At 43.6% G+C, this 16,531-nt stretch overlaps 1 long non-coding RNA gene across 1 annotated transcript; it reads right to left on the bottom strand.

Annotated features, from left to right (window-relative positions):
- Positions 1-8: 8 nt before the first annotated feature.
- Positions 9-9,185, bottom strand: LOC115477533. Its single transcript, XR_003943344.1, has 3 exons — positions 9,070-9,185; positions 5,132-5,235; positions 9-83 (listed from the first exon to the last, which is right to left on the bottom strand). It is a non-coding gene; the product is annotated as an uncharacterized LOC115477533 (long non-coding RNA).
- Positions 9,186-16,531: the final 7,346 nt, after the last annotated feature.

Raw genomic sequence — 16,531 nt, forward strand, 5'->3', positions numbered from 1 at the left:
CAGGCTTCTCTTTTCCTGTTGCATCATCGTTCAGTAAAACCTCTTCATTTCTTTCACTCATATGTCCAGCTTTTTGCTTTTCACTTAGACAAAGGTAGAAAATAGAGTGCAATTGTTAGTATCAATTCTAGTTATTACTGTTGCTGAATGGAAGCTGTTGAGTGCTAGTCTGTTGAGAACGTGGAGGGGCATTTTTGATGTGACGTCTGAATCAAAACGTCCAAAATCTGAACAGGAAAGATGGTCATTTACGGTCATTTTCAACAAACAAAAATGTCTATCTTTTCCTTTTGAAAATACTGTTTGGAAAAACGTTTTGTGATTTGGATGTTTTATTTTTTGGTCCATTTTCAAACAAAAAACGTCCAAATGCAAAACGTCCAAAATAGAGGAGTGGAACAAAACAAAACCGTCCAGGACTAAACTTAGACATTTTGAGCTAGACCTGTTTTATGACAAATAACTGTAGTGGGACTTGAACTCACTTCCCCAGGATCAAGGTCTAAAGCACTAACCACTAGGCTACTCCTCCACTCAACACAAAAAGCGCCCCTTAAGACCAGATGATTACTGGAGGGAATCAGGTATCACTCCCCCAGTGGTCACTAACCCCCTACCACCCCCAAAAGACGTGATTAAAAATATTACTTGCCAGCCTCTATGCCAGCTTAGAGGATGGCAAGAAATATTTTTAATCACATTTTTTAAAAACAGGTCTAGCTCAAAACATCTAAGTTTTAGTCCTGGACATTTTTGTTTTGTTCCATTATGGCTGAAAAACTTCTAAGTCTTAGGAATGCCCAAGTCCCGACTTGAATAAGCCCCTGGCACACCCCCCTTGAGATTTAGATGCACTTCTGAAGGACTTCAGAGAAAAACATCTAAAAAGAGGTTTCGAAAATACTGATTTGGACATTTTTGTGAGAAAAACGTCCAAATGCAGACATGCCACTTTTTGGATGTTTTTCTCTTTTGAAAATGAGTCTGCTAGTAACATTGTAAATGACAGCAGATGAAGACCAGTATGGTCCTTCTAGCCTTCCCAGTCAAGTGGCTAGAGTTGTACCTGATGCTCCTTAAAAAAAAAAAGTTGCTTACCTGTAACAGCAGTTTTCCATAGACAGCAAGATTGAGTCAGGCACACAAGTGGGTGACATCATCTAACGGCTCAGGGTCAGATCTGGTTTCCCACAGCTTAGAGCTTAAAGTTCTGAACATGATTGGCTTTTTTCACCGGTTCCTCAGTTAGTCTGAGAGCTGTAGAACGCAAACAACGCTTGGGGAGGTGGGTGGGATTGTGTGCCTTATCAATATCTGTTACAGGTAACATAGTAACGTAGTAAATGACAGCAGATAAAGACCTAAGCGGTCCATCCAGTCTGCCATCAGTCACACTTATTATCAATTCATGATCGATTCATGTATCACATTGCAAATGTGTACTTGATCCTGATCTTTCTTTGCCAAACTGTAGAAGCTACCTTGCTTTTCTGTCGACAAGCAGGGCTGAGTTAGGCGCACACTGGGTAATTCCAAAGCTTAGGGCTGCTCAGTCTTGAATTAGGTTAGGCTTTTGAGCAGACTGCACAGTCAAGCTTAAGAACTATTAGAGATTGACCAGCATCACGTGACAAACACACTAGCTAGCTTATTTTCGAAAGAGAAAGACGCCCATATTTCGACCCAAATCGGGAGATGGGCGCCTTTCTCTCATGGGCACCCAAATCGGTATAATCAAAAGCCGATTTTGGGCGCCTCCAACTGCAGTCTGTCGCAGGAACGAACAAAGTTGGCGGGGGCGTGTCGGGGGCGGGATGAAGGCGTGACTGGGGCGTGTTTAGCAGCCGAGGAGAGATGGGCGCACTCGGCCGATAATGGAAAAAAGAAAGGCGGCAGTAGCGAGAATTTGGGCCGCTTTTTTGGACCCTTTTTTTTCATGAACAAGTCCCCAAAATGTGCCCCAACTGTCCAGATGACCACCGGACGGAATCGGGGATGACCTCCCCTGACTCCCCCAGTGGTCACTAACCCCCTCCCACCAAAAAAAAAAGAACTTTAAAAACTTTTTTTTTCCAGCCTGTATGCCAGCCTCAAATGTCATACCGAGCTCCATCACAGCAGTATGCAGGTCCCTGGAGCAGCTGTTAGTGGGTGCAGTGGACTTCAGGCAGGTGGACCCAGGCCCATCCCCCCCTACCTGTTACACTTGTGCTGGTAAGTGGGAGCCCTCCAAACCGCCCCAAAAACCCACTGTACCCACATCTAGGTGTCCCCCTTCACCCATAAGTGCTATGGTAATGGTGTAGACTTGTGGGCAGTGGGTTTTGGGGGGGATTTGGGGGGCTCAGCACCCAAGGTAAGGGAGCTATGGACTTGGGAGGTATTTTACATTTTTTTGTAATTGTTACAAGTGTACCCTAGGGTGCCCGGTTGGTGTCCTGGCATGTGAGGGGGACCAGTGCACTACGAATCCTGGCCCCTCTCATGACCCAGTGCCTTGGATTTGTTCATTTTTGAGCTGGGCGCCTTCGGTTTCCATTATTTCTGAAAACCGAAACTGCCCAGCTCAAATCCGCCCAAATCCAATGCATTTGCCCGGCACCAACTGTATTATTGAAACAAAAGATGGACGCCCATCTTTTTCGAAAATACAGTCTGTCCCGCCCCTTCACGGACCCGTCCTTGGAGATAGTCGCCCATGGAAATGGGCGTCCGCGTTCGATTATGCCCCTCTATGCTTCACTGAGGTGGAGGAGTGAGGACATGAGAGGGGAGATCTTAAAGGTCGGTACTGTTTATGTATCACTAGCATATGTTATACGGTTGTGATCATATTCTTGTTGTATTCTACGTTCTCTTGTTCAGCGGCTTGATTCATTATTTTTTGTATTTTATTCATTTTTGTACCATTTTAATACAATTTTACAGTCTTTTATACCTTTGTATTTGACTTGCATATTTGTTTTTTACAATTTCATATGTTTTATATATTGTTATATTTTTGTGTTTTATTTGTGTTTCACTTGCTTATTTGTTTATAGGTTTTATATGTATTATTGTTTTAGACTCCTGATACAGGCACTTTTGCCGAAACATGGTTCTGAGTTGAGTCTTCAAAGTGTATGAGTGTATTGACCACCAATACATACTACAGCTAATCATTTCTGGTCCATTGTGTGTTTTTGAAGAGCCGTCCCACCTCCCTACTTCTTTTGTATGTTTGGATTTTGCTTTTGTAGGGATTTGAGTTCCTCCACCTTTTAGGTGGTTTCTTTCCGCGTTCATTTAAAATGACTACATATCCCTAATTTATAGCTGGATGGAACAGTGTACCCAATGATTGAGAGTCCCTCTCAATTGGAATCTGTAAATTCTGCCTTTGTTGCATCACCCCCCCCCCCCCCCCCCCCACTCCCCAGAGCCCCAAATAAGTTGAGGACCAAACCTAGGTCTCCCACACTGCCTTCAGTCATACACTAAACTATTTGGTAGTTAGATCATGAATATTAAAATTTAAAAACATTTCCCAGAAATTATCAAAAAAGCAACATTTCTAAATTAGTCTGTTGATAGGTTAGGGTGGTGGACTTTGGTCCTGGGGAACTGAGGAGCTGAGTTCGATTCCCACTTCAGGCACAGGCAGCTCCTTGTGACTCTGGGCAAGTCACTTAACCCTCCATTGCCCCATGTAAGCCGCATTGAGCCTGCCATGAGTGGGAAAGCGCGGGGTACAAATGTAACAAAAATAAAATAGATACTATTAGAGATTCTACATGGAATGTTGCTACTATTGGAGATTCTAAATGGAATGTTGCTATTCCACTAGCAACATTCCATGTAGAAGGCTGCGCAGGCTTCTGTTTCTGTGAGTCTGACGTCCTGCACGTACGTGCAGGACGTCAGACTCACAGAAGCAGAAGCCTACGTGGCCACATTGGTGATCTGCAAGGGCCGACTTCTACATGGAATGTTGCTAGTGGAATAGCAACATTCCATGTAGAATCTCAAATAGTAGCAACAGTGGAGGAGTGGCCTAGTGGTTAGGGTGGTGGACTTTGGTTCTGGGGAACTGAGGAACTGAGTTCCATTCCCACTTCAGGCACAGGCAGCTCCTTGTGACTCTGGGCAAGTCACTTAACCCTCCATTACCCCATGTAAGCCGCATTGAGCCTGCCATGAGTGGGAAAGCGAAGCGAGGGGTACACATGTAACAAAAATAAAATAGATACTATTGGAGATTCTACATGGAATGTTGCTATTCCACTAGCAACATTCCATGTAGAAGGCTGCGCAGGCTTCTGTTTCTGTGAGTCTGACGTTCTGACATCCTGCACGTACGTGCAGAACGTCAGACTCACAAAAGCAGAAGCCTGTGCGGCCAAATTGGTGATCTGCAAGGGCCGACTTCTACATGGAATGTTGCTAGTGGAATAGCAACATTCCATGTAGAATCTCAAATAGTAGCAACAGTGGAGGAGTGGCCTAGTGGTTAGGGTGGTGGACTTTGGTTCTGGGGAACTGAGGAACTGAGTTCCATTCCCACTTCAGGCACAGGCAGCTCCTTGTGACTCTGGGCAAGTCACTTAACCCTCCATTACCCCATGTAAGCCGCATTGAGCCTGCCATGAGTGGGAAAGCGAAGCGAGGGGTACACATGTAACAAAAATAAAATAGATACTATTGGAGATTCTACATGGAATGTTGCTATTCCACTAGCAACATTCCATGTAGAAGGCTGCGCAGGCTTCTGTTTCTGTGAGTCTGACGTTCTGACATCCTGCACGTACGTGCAGAACGTCAGACTCACAAAAGCAGAAGCCTGTGCGGCCAAATTGGTGATCTGCAAGGGCCGACTTCTACATGGAATGTTGCTAGTGCCTGAGGAACTGAGTTTGATTCCCACTTCAGGCACAGGCAGCTCCTTGTGACTCTGGGCAAGTCACTTAACCCTCCATTGCCCCATGTAAGCCGCATTGAGCCTGCCATGAGTGGGAAAGCGTGGGGTACAAATGTAACAAAAATAAAAAATAAAATAGATAGATAGATAGAGTTATAGATATTTAACTACTACATGATGAGGATACAGAATCCCACCCTCATTCCATCCCCCTGGGACTACAGACACCTTTACCTGTTAATAACAGCAGCAAGGCGAGGGTTAACGTTCATGGTCTTTACATCAGCAGGTAGTTCCTCTGGCATTTTTTTGACCCGCTTACTTGTTCTGATTTTGGTCTGAAATATAAAATTGAGGACATTCATCAAACAGCCAAACTGAGGAGCCCTTTCACTAAAGGGTTGCCATGTGGCAACCTGGAACTACCCCTGGCCCACTGCAGGTGCCGGCGGTAGCTCTTCCCGAACAGCGCACCATTTCCGGCGCTAGCGGAAATATTTAAAAAATATTTCTTCAGGGGGTTACCTGGCAGTAATCGGGGCATCGGGTGGTGAACTTACAACACGATGAAAAAAAGGATCAAAATACCATTTACAAATACAGTAATCTAAACAAAACAATGGTATGTCAATAATAACGTAAAGTGTGGAAATACAGAACCATAAAGTAATATTTCAGGACCACGAGTAATTGTTCAAGAATAATTTTTGTTCAAGAATAATTTTTTTTTTTAATTTAATTATTCAAACAATAATTTTTCACAACTGGGGAGGAAAAGACCTCATAGCGACCAGAATCAATAATATTTAGGCTCTTTTAAGTAATGTGATTGGTCAAAAAGTAATCATGGGTCAAGAAAAACCTCCCAAGAAAAAAAATCTTGCGTATTGGTAATGGTTTGGCTGAGTCTCCAGAAGAAGCCGTTGCGAAACGGGTCACTGTCGGGACCTCAGCCTTGAAGTAAAACTAAGAGGTTCATGTTACAAAGCATAAGACACATAACGATTTTCAATCTACAGAGCAAGGAAATGTGATTTCATTAACAGAAGATTGGATATCCATGCCTGTGCTTTAACAGCTACAGTGGGGGAAATAAGTATTTGATCCCTTGCTGATTTTGTAAGTGTGCCCACTGACAAAGACATGAGCAGCCCATAATTGAAGGGTAGGTTATTGGTAACAGTGAGAGATAGCACATCACAAATTAAATCCGGAAAATCACATTGTGGAAAGTATATGAATTTATTTGCATTCTGCAGAGGGAAATAAGTATTTGATCCCCCACCAACCAGTAAGAGATCTGGCCCCTACAGACCAGGTAGATGCTCCAAATCAACTCGTTACCTGCATGACAGACAGCTGTCGGCAATGGTCACCTGTATGAAAGACACCTGTCCACAGACTCAGTGAATCAGTCAGACTCTAACCTCTACAAAATGGCCAAGAGCAAGGAGCTGTCTAAGGATGTCAGGGACAAGATCATACACCTGCACAAGGCTGGAATGGGCTACAAAACCATCAGTAAGACGCTGGGCGAGAAGGAGACAACTGTTGGTGCCATAGTAAGAAAATGGAAGAAGTACAAAATGACTGTCAATCGACAAAGATCTGGGGCTCCACGCAAAATCTCACCTCGTGGGGTATCCTTGATCATGAGGAAGGTTAGAAATCAGCCTACAACTACAAGGGGGGAACTTGTCAATGATCTCAAGGCAGCTGGGACCACTGTCACCACGAAAACCATTGGTAACACATTACGACATAACGGATTGCAATCCTGCAGTGCCCGCAAGGTCCCCCTGCTCCGGAAGGCACATGTGACGGCCCGTCTGAAGTTTGCCAGTGAACACCTGGATGATGCCGAGAGTGATTGGGAGAAGGTGCTGTGGTCAGATGAGACAAAAATTGAGCTCTTTGGCATGAACTCAACTCGCCGTGTGTGGAGGAAGAGAAATGCTGCCTATGACCCAAAGAACACCGTCCCCACTGTCAAGCATGGAGGTGGAAATGTTATGTTTTGGGGGTGTTTCTCTGCTAAGGGCACAGGACTACTTCACCGCATCAATGGGAGAATGGATGGGGCCATGTACCGTACAATTCTGAGTGACAACCTCCTTCCCTCCGCCAGGGCCTTAAAAATGGGTCGTGGCTGGGTCTTCCAGCACGACAATGACCCAAAACATACAGCCAAGGCAACAAAGGAGTGGCTCAGGAAGAAGCACATTAGGGTCATGGAGTGGCCTAGCCAGTCACCAGACCTTAATCCCATTGAAAACTTATGGAGGGAGCTGAAGCTGCGAGTTGCCAAGCGACAGCCCAGAACTCTTAATGATTTAGAGATGATCTGCAAAGAGGAGTGGACCAAAATTCCTCCTGACATGTGTGCAAACCTCATCATCAACTACAGAAGACGTCTGACCGCTGTGCTTGCCAACAAGGGTTTTGCCACCAAGTATTAGGTCTTGTTTGCCAGAGGGATCAAATACTTATTTCCCTCTGCAGAATGCAAATAAATTCATATACTTTCCACAATGTGATTTTCCGGATTTAATTTGTGATGTGCTATCTCTCACTGTTACCAATAACCTACCCTTCAATTATGGGCTGCTCATGTCTTTGTCAGTGGGCACACTTACAAAATCAGCAAGGGATCAAATACTTATTTCCCCCACTGTAAGTATTTTCTTATATATTGATGAACAGTTGATCAGTTCAGAAATTCTTGTTAATGTAACACATATATTTGATTGTGGGGTAGATGGTACAGTGATTAAAGTTGCACTTAATTCTTGGATCTACTCTGCAAGATTTTTTCTTGGGAGGTTTTTCTTGACCAGTGATTACTTTTTGACCAATCACATTTTTTTTTGTTTGTTACATTTGTACCCCACGCTTTCCCACTCATGGCAGGCTCAATGCGACTTACATGGGGAGGATTAAGTAACTTGCCCAGAGTCACAAGGAGCTGCCTGTGCTGGGAATTGAACTCAGTTCCCCAGGACCAAAGTCCACCACCCTAACCACTAGGCCACTCCTCCACTGTTGCTATTAGTTGAGATTCTACATGGAATGTTGCTATTCCACTAGCAACATTCCATGTAGAAGTAGAAGTCGGCCCTTGCGGATCACCAATGTGGCCGCGCAGGCTTCTACATGGAATGTTGCTAGTGGAATAGCAACATTCCATGTAGAATCTCCCATAGTAGCAACATTCCATGTAGAATCTCCAATAGTATCTATTTTATTTTTGTTACATTTGTACCTTGCGCTTTCCCACTCATGGCAGGCTCAATGCAGCTTACATGGGGCAATGGAGGGTTAAGTGACTTGCCCAGAGTCACAAGGAGCTACCTGTGCCTGAAGTGGGAATCAAACTCAGTTCCTCAGGACCAAAGTCCACCACCCAACCACTAGGCCACTCCTCCACTGTTGCTACTATTTGAGATTCTACATGGAATGTTGCTAGTGGAATAGCAACATTCCATGTAGAAGTCGGCCCTTGCAGATCACCAATGTGGCTGCGCAGGCTTCTGCTTCTGTGAGTCTGACGTCCTGTCAGACTCACAGAAAAAGAAGCCTGCACAGCCTTCTACATGGAATGTTGCTAGTGGAATAGCAACATTCCATGTAGAATCTCCAATACTATCTATTTTATTTTTGTTACATTTGTACCCCGCGCTTTCCCACTCATAGCAGGCTCAATGCGGCTTACATGGGGCAATGGAGGGTTAAGTGACTTGCCCAGAGTCACAAGGAGCTGCCTGTGCCTGAAGTGGGAATCGAACATTACTGAAAAGAGCCTAAATATTGTTGATGCTGGTGGTTATGAGGTCTTTTCCTCCCCAATTTTGAAAAATTATTGTTTGAACAATTTAATTTGTAAAACCTTATTCTTGAGCAATTACTCAAGGTCCTGAAATATTACTTTATGGGCCTGTTGTATTTCCACACTTTTACGTTATTATGAACTTACTACAGGGCCATTTCATTTTGGGCTATTTCCACCCACTGTGGTAAAACAGCCCAGGGGTCCCTTTACCGTAGCTTAACAAAAGGGCCCCTGAGAAGAGAGCGGTTAACCTGCTCCCTTTACTGAGCAGACTGGATAGACCAGGCTGGTCTTCATCTGCCGTCATTTACGATGCTGCTGTGAAGTGAAGAGGTAAAAATACCTGGTCATGGAAAAACAGAGGTCCGGGAATCAGGGCTGACGCTGTCATTGCCTCGGGAGATGTCGGTGCTGGAGTGGACAAGAGCAGAGGACACCAAGAAAGTTCCCAAAATCAACTTCAAAAATACACACTGTGACAGACAGATCCGACAGAAGTCTTCAAAATGATCTTCGCTAGTCTGTCCTGCCACCAGATGTAAAAAAAAAACACACTGAAAATAACTACTCAAAGAAGGGGCAGGAATTTAACAACAAAACTTGCAAATCTGTCAGTCTCTTAAAAAAAAAAAAATCAAGTGCTCCAGTAGATGCAAAACTGCAGACAAGCTGCAAATTCCACAAGAAACTGCAGTGCTTCTCGTGTCCTCCCCAGTTTAGACAGCAAGGTTGAAATCAAATGCCACACGGTAGCCAAGTGCTGCAAAGTGTCTCCTCTGAGAGACTGCCAGGGTCAGGGTGACTCTCTCTCTTGCAGCTAGAGTTTGAGGGTTGGTTGCTTAGCTACCTTCTGCTTTCAAATGCATTGCACACAGCCTTTTCGGATTGCTTATTGGAAGGAAAAGAAGAAATGAACCCTCGTCTCCCGCCTCCCAGAAATGCCTCCTCTTAATTATTTGGCTCTTTCCCCTGTGCTACTAGTAGAAAATTCAAGATAGTTTGGTGTGCTGCAAAACAAACAATTCTATTCGCTTCCTGAATATTCAGCCATCTGAATATCGAATAGTTAACTACTCCAAAAAGGAGTCCCAACTTTATAAACACTTAGTGCTAAATATTTCTTCACCAGGATGTCAGCAAGGCGACTGAGACATCCCAACCGAAATCTCCCTTGTAGAAGTATTTCCAAAACTTCTAGGGAGTGGAGGAGTAGCCTAGTGGTTAATACAGTAAACCCTGATCCTGGGGAATAGGGTTTAATTCCCACCAGTAGCGTAGCCAGAGTTTAATTTTTAGATGGGCCCGGAGGTGAACTTGGTGGGCACAGGTCTCGCATTTCCTCTCCACCAGCCACCACCCCTCCCCGCCCGCCGCCGCATTTCCTCTCCATCCACTACCCCCCCCCCCCGGCAACAGCCCCCTGCACATGGTCAGTTCTGGTCATTTTTACTGACCTGAAGCGCCGTTCTCCCTCCAGCACCGGCGATTCCCATAGCCAGCCTTCTGCCAGCACGCGTCATCGGAGCCTCTTCTCAGGTGCCTCCCGCCTACTCTGCAGCTTCCTGTTTTCCGCAAAGGTGGGACACAGGAAGTTGCAGAGTAGGCGGGACATGCCTGAGAAGAGGCCCCGACTACGCACGCTGGCAGAAGGCTGGCTATGGGAATCGCCGGTGCTGGAGGGAGAACGGTGCTTCAGGGCAGTAAAAGTGAGCAGACCACGCGGACGGGGAGAGCGGGCAGAAGAGGCTGGGCGGGCCTGGAGCAAAAGTGGCTGGGCCTGGGCCCGTCCAGGCCCACCCGTGGCTACGCCCCTGATTCCCATTGCTGCTCCTTGTGACTCTGGGTAAGTCACTTAACCCTCCATTGCCCTAGGTACAAATATCTGTATATACCATATAAACTGCCTTGATTGCAGTTGTAAAAACCACAGAAAAGCAGTATATAAAGTTCCGTTCCCTTTATTAAACTGTACTAAAATATGAATTTAGCACATTTTAATGTGGAACTTTACTGCACTCTAAGCCAGTGTTTCCCAAGTCCAGTTCTGGAGTACAGGTTGCCAGTCAAGTTTTCAGGATATCCATAATGACTATGCATGAAAGAGATTTGTACATAACAAAGGCAGTGTGTGCAAATCAAGTTCATGCATATTCATTGTGAATATCTTGAAAACCTGACTGGCAAGGGGTACTCCAGGACTGGACTTGGGAAACACTACTTTAAAGTATAAGTGAGAGTGGGATGTTTGACCACGGAAATTCAAATCCTGGAGACAAGAATCTTAAAAAGCTTGTTTATTGATGAAAAGGCTCAACACAACTGTTGTGTTTCGGCCGTCAGGCCTGCATCAGGAGTCTTGCTCAATAACGCTTTTTACGACACTTGATTTGTCTACTAGCAAGCTCATCACCAAAGGTCTTTCTAAAGACCCATACAACAGATCATCAAATCACGTGCTACCTACTGCACATATCAGCTGTTCTTCCTGGCGTCTGAGACTCAATAAACGTCACGTTATTGAGCAAGACTCCTGATGCAGGCCTGACGGCCGAAACACAACAGTTGTGTCGAGTCTTTTCATCAATAAAGAAGCTTTTTAAGATTCTTGTCTCCAGGATTTGAATTTCCGTGGTCAAACATCCCACTCTCACTTATACTTGTGTTTTCCCGTGGGGAGTTCGAGTTTTATTTTTATTTTTTATTTTATTTGTTGCATTTGTACCCCACATTTTCCCACCTCTTTGCAGTTCTCCGCTTAGCTGCGGATTCTTCTAAACACTACTTTAAACCCATATTTATGATGCCAGTATTTTAAGTTGTTTTTTTTTTTTTGCAGTTCCCATGTTAATTTTTCCATTAGCACAGAGGACTTGAATAATGTAACGCCGGACCATTTACTGCCTCCTGTTTAGGGGGAGCCCAAGTATTCCCACATTAAGGGGCCCTTTTATAAAGCTGTGGTAAGCACTAGCATGTGCTTACCATGGGGCACGCTGAAATGTACTGTAGCAATTTTGGGATATGCGTGCACTCCTCCCATGTTACAAAATAGCATTTATTTTTTAGCTCTGGGGGCAGACAGTGGGCATGTTCTGCGCTAATCGGTTAGTAATTAAACTCTGGAATTCGTTGCCAGCGAATGTAGTAAAAGAAGTTAGCTTAGCGGGGTTTAAAAAAGGTTTGGATGGCTTCCTAAAGGAAAAGTCCATAGACCATTTTTAAAATGGACTTGGGAAAAATCCACTGCTTATTTCTAGAATAAGCAGCATAAAATGTATTGTACATTTTGGGGATCTTGCCAGGAACTTGTGACCTGGATTGGCCACTGTTGGAAAAAGGATGCTGGACTTGATGGGCCTTCGGTCTGTCCCAGTATGGCAATACTTATGTACTTATGTACTTATGTACGTGGGCACTGCCACGTGCTAACTGATTTGATTAGGTTTAAAATATGAGCCTTTACCACCTTCATAATGAGTGGTGGTACGGGCGGTAATACTGACACAGCCCATTCAAAGTGAATGGGATGTGTTGACATTGCTTTGCGACAGCTGGTAGTGCAGCTTTGTAAAAAAAAAAAGGGAGGGGGGATAATTTGTAAACCACTTTGGCCACCTTTGTTGTTTTAGTGGTATACCAAGTTTTGAATAAACTATAAACATATTCTTACTTTTCATATAAAATAAATCCATTAGCATAAATGCAGAATACACACCTATGCTTAATCCCTATATTAATGTTCAAAAGTGAGGTGGGGATAGGGCAAGGCTGAAAATCATCTAGGGCACCTAAATCTAGACTGCACAACTTGACATTTCGTTCTTTAGATTGTAAGCTCATTTGAGCAGGGACCGTCCTTCTTTGTTTATTTTATTTTGTACAGTGCTGCGTAACCCTAGTAGCGCTCTAGAAATGTTAAGTAGTAGTAGTAATACTCTTTCACTTGCCCTGCAATGAAGGCATTTTCCATATACCCAACAGTGCTTCCAGGTTCTCATGAGTCTTCATGCCCAGTTTCAAAGGAAATTCCTGACAGTTTCCCCTTGAAGATGTCATGGTGGGCCAGTGCTGCAAGAATTCTTTAACTCATACATTTTGCAGATGTAAAGTACACGGGGTTAGTTACTCATGAAGATTTCTTACTGAAATACGTATGCCAGCTTTACTGACCCCGCTGTTCTTTACAAAGGGGGTCGGTAGTGTAAGAATTTTCAAGTCCTTTAAAAAATTTCTCCCTGGTATTTTAGCCATCATTTTACTCAAGATGGATAGAAAAGTTAACATTTCTGCAATATGCACAAGACGAAATGGGAAGGTAAATCCAATGTCAAACAAGGGGATTGGAAGGCACCAGGACAAAGTCCAAGATAAACCAGAAAATTCAGTAAAATCAATGGAGGTATTCACAATGCAATCTTTGCATGCAGTATACAGGATATACACGACAAGATATCCCAACACAGGCAGTGTTTCGGCACTTACGCCTTCATCAAGGGACCTGCCAAAGTAGCACCAACATCAGAACTGCAAGCTGCTACCGTCTATTCAATGTAAGTATACAAAATGCTAATCTAAATACCAAATGTTGGTGGCATCCTCTCAAAAAGGTGCAAAAAGCGCCATCGTTTTGATTTCAAAGGTTTTACATTCCTGGATTGTCTTCAAAATTTCCTTTTAAGACAATCCAGGAAGGTAAGACCTTTGATGTCAAAATGATGAAATATTTTGACACCCACCAGACAGGACTTAACAAAGATTTGGGCTTTCTATCCCACTATCTAACATAAATTCTACACTTTGTCACTGTGTTATCTGCCATACGTGTGTGTGTGTGTGTGTGTGTCTCTCTCTCATCCACCCAGCTCTCCCTGTTTCTCACCTAACCTATCTCTCCCTTTTCCTGTGAGACTGTCATTGGAATGCCTCTGTTTCACTTTATATTCTGATATTTGGCAACATTTGCTTATTTCCAATCTGAAGAAGTGTTACCTTTGAAAGCTAATCAAAAGATGTATTGTTAGTCCAATAAAAAAGGTATCATCTTATTTTATTTTTTCTGTTTTAATTTATTTATATTTATTACCTGAAATATTCTTATAATTCTTATGCTGAAAAAATTCACCATTTTGCCACAAGGACCTTTTATGGCACTAATTTCTGGTATTGCTGCTATACATTTTATAGCAATGTTGAACAGCATGGTTCATAAAAGTAAAACTGAGGGTTTGCCTGGGGTCTGATGCCCTTGCAGCTGGTCCTCCTGGGTAAGGGTTGCAACCCAGGAATCAAGCCTCAGATCTTTTACATGGCCCTGCATGTACCATTTGTGCCACTAGGCTGGCCCTGAATGCTGTCCTTCTTAAAGAGAATTTAGTCTTAAATTCTAAAATGGCTATCCTAGAAAATTCTACTAGAGTTTAAACATGTAAACCTGAACATGTTTATGGAGGTTTTGAATTATTACTTTGATAATCAAGTCTCAGGCCTGAGTTGCCAAATAACTATACAATCTTCACTGTGCTAGCTCAGTTACATTTTGTATGGAGCTTGTAGCGTTATCAATAATGTGTTCATAAGGAATGTATTCTGTAATCAACAGTATTACTTCACTCTACTTGCTCGGGCACCCGACAACACAGACTCTTAATCTGATGTATGTCATCCAGAGCATGACTCACTAAAACGTTGTGGTGATAGCCTAAGCTTTCATGCACTTAACTCAAGCAGTTTGAGATAATTATAGAGGCAGAAAACAAGATTTTCAAAATGTTTTTATTCTGTAGGGAAAATAACACATAAACACAGCAGTCATTCTTGCTCAGGGGAAACAAGGGATAGAGAATTCATCTAAGAATAGCCAACAGGTTAGAAGGTCATGATTAAACGATAAATTGTGAAGGGCCTAATTACTTCCAAGGGAGTTTAGAGAAGCCTGCTTTGAATTTCACCATCCTTGTTCTTGCTGCTCTGTGCTGGTCTCCACAGTCTCATCTTCTCCAGAAGATGTCTATAGCTGGAAAAGTTCTGCATGGATGTGATGTCTGGGGTTATTAATTCATAAATGTGTTTGGACTAAACACACAAAAAAAATGCAATTCTATAAGCTGGTGTCTACACTTAGGTGACGGAAGAGAGGGTTCTAAAGTACACAAACAGCAAAAAGAAAAAAAGTACAATTGGGCCTTCAAGACTGTGACAAGCAAGAGTCGTTTATTCTGAAACACACGACACGGGCCGTGTTTCGGCATAACAACGCCTGCCTCAGGGGTCTAAGTCCTCAAAATAGTCTCCAAAATAGACACCAAAACTAAACAAATACTTGAGATAGTGCTAATAGATTTAATAGATTAGAAAAACGCCGTAGTGTGTCTTTAAAGTCTGAACTTCTCCTGCACACAGCAAACATAAATGCCAGCAGCACAGCAGTTCAAATCACTGCAGTGATAGGGCGTTTTTCTAGTCTCCCTAATAGGTATCTTGGTAGCTCTGTCGGCTCTTTAACAACGTATCATTAACAAGTTATAGGAGGTGGGGAAATTTGTTGAACTATATTAACTTCCAATTAGATATATCCTTTTTTTGTTTGTTTCATAAGTACATAAGTAATGCCACACTGGGAAAAGACCAAAGGTCCATCGAGCCCAGCATCCTGTCCAGGACAGCGGCCAATCCAGGCCAAGGGCACCTGGCAAGCTTCCCAAATGTACAAACATTCTATACAATCAAGCCATTGTGACATCACTAATGAGGTTGGCTCTTATTGGTGGAATGAGCCACTATGACATCACAATAGGTTAAATCACTGCTCTATGTAATAAAAGTGAGCCAAGTAGAGGACATGCCACACTGGGAAAAGACCAAGGGTCCATCGAGCCCAGCATCCTGTCCACGACAGCGGCCAATCCAGGCCAAGGGCACCTGGCAAGCTTCCCAAACGTACAAACATTCTATACAATCAAGCCATTGTGACATCACTAATGAGGTTGGCTCTTATTGGTGGAATGAGCCACTATGACATCACAATAGGTTAAATCACTGCTCTATGTAATAAAAGTGAGCCAAGTAGAGGACATAAGTACATAAGTAATGCCACACTGGGAAAAGACCAAGGGTCCATTGAGCCCAGCATCCAGTCCACGACAGCGGCCAATCCAGGCCAAGGGCACCTGGCAAGCTTCCCAAACGTACAAACATTCTATACAATCAAGCCATTGTGACATCACTAATGAGGTTGGCTCTTATTGGTGGAATGAGCCACTATGACATCACAATAGGTTAAATCACTGCTCTATGTAATAAAAGTGAGCCAAGTAGAGGACATAAGTACATAAGTAATGCCACTCTGGGAAAAGACCAAGGGTCCATTGAGCCCAGCATCCTGTCCACGACAGCGGCCAATCCAGGCCAAGGGCGCCTGGCGAGCTTCCCAAACGTACAAACATTCTATACATGCTATTCCTGGAATTGTGGATTTTTCCCAAGTCCATTTAGTAGTGGTTTATGGACTCGTTTTAATTAAAGTTTGGTAGGACCCATAGGTACCAGCTCTGTGGGTGCTTGAGCATCCCCAGTGTTGAGCAGATGCTTTCACTAAGTTTGTCCAAGGGAGAAACGGGTAGATTGTGATGGGTTTAGCCATAGCATCCTCAATCATTAAGAAAAGTTGGCTCCTAGCCCTTAAATTTTCACATAACTATTCACTAACTAGCTCCCGCCATGTTTGAAACAGCTGACCGACACTGTCCGTATTATGACGTCAGGACGGCCTGACGTACCAACGTACCAAGCTTCTTCTTTCCCTTCTT

Source organism: Microcaecilia unicolor, chromosome 9 (genome assembly GCF_901765095.1).
Source record: "Microcaecilia unicolor chromosome 9, aMicUni1.1, whole genome shotgun sequence".
Lineage (NCBI taxonomy): Eukaryota > Metazoa > Chordata > Amphibia > Gymnophiona > Siphonopidae > Microcaecilia > Microcaecilia unicolor.